The following is a 1,315-nucleotide window of genomic DNA, read 5'->3' on the forward strand; positions in this document are numbered from 1 at the left end:
CGTGCCACACTCTGCCTCCGGGGGGCACATGTAACATAATAGTATCTTTAGGCATCTATGAATAAAGTCATATATAGCTACTGCTTTGGATGCTAAGGTCCACAAAAGGCTCTTGCATCCTAAAGTTTACATCATCCTCTGGAAAAAGGTTGTTATTGAGTTGGTTTTGGTGGTGAGGCTCTTAGGAAGTCATTAGATTACACACACCCATAAAGTTCTCTAATTCTTCCAACATCATTTTCCATGTCCATTTGTCTTTTCTCTTTTGCCAATGGCCTTTTCCAAAAGCCAACTGTAATATTTTTTTTATTATTCACCATCATGAAGGTAGTCTGATGGTGGCCTTCTGCTCAAATCATAGCTATATCACTACTGAATAATATTGAAATTGATTAGATGAGATTTCTGAAATATACATTTGAGATGATAAGGAATATGTAGCTCATTGTATTATGAATTAATATGTTGGTCAAGGATATACTCTCACATATTGTTTTCCCATCATTCTGGCCTCGGTGTGGGTTTTATAAACACATGAACAGCTTGGTCTTGTTGTCAATCGTGGCCTCATCTAATATGACACATAGTGTTTGAAATAAAAACACAGCGTGTCCAATTTTCCCCTGTAACAAGAATAGTCTGTCTGATGGAAACTTGTGTAGCTATTCATGGAAAGTCCCCACGGACTTGGTGAAGTGTTTGGCTGGAGCCACCAGCGTCTTCTGTTTTGCCACAAACATAAATGTCTATCTCTAAACACATGCACGTATCTGCACAACAGCTACTGTCCAGCTCAGCTGGACCACTGCAACAGTGAGCTGTGTGTACAGTGTATTACAGTGAAATTCACATGAGCACAGACCATTACAGTGGAGGCGTCAGGAGCTGCTCACAAAGGTCTGCGAGGGTCTGAAACATGAGAGCCTCTTAGCTTTTGTCTTCTGAGCGTCAGTAACACAAGCCTCTGGGAGAGCACTCAAGTATTTATGTGTAAAGTATTAAAATTAATAAGCGTTTACTGCAGACATTAGCACTCCATATTTCTGAGGGCTTTCTTCTCCTGGCATTACTGTAACTTCTGTTGCTCATAAGAAGAGGTCACATCAATCATGGCACAGAATACCTCCACTTGATGAATGCTATTTGACATTTACAGATGTTTGCATCTATTTACCTTTAACACAACCTAAATATCAGCTTCCATATATCTTATTATATTCAACGGCTTTGATAGGGTTAAAATAAATGTAATTCTGCCACAAATAAAAAGGTGCACTTGATGGTTTGATGATGGCTAAAAGTATTTCAGAATGTG

This window comes from Gobius niger (genome assembly GCF_951799975.1).
Source record: "Gobius niger genome assembly, chromosome: 1".
NCBI lineage: Eukaryota > Metazoa > Chordata > Actinopteri > Gobiiformes > Gobiidae > Gobius > Gobius niger.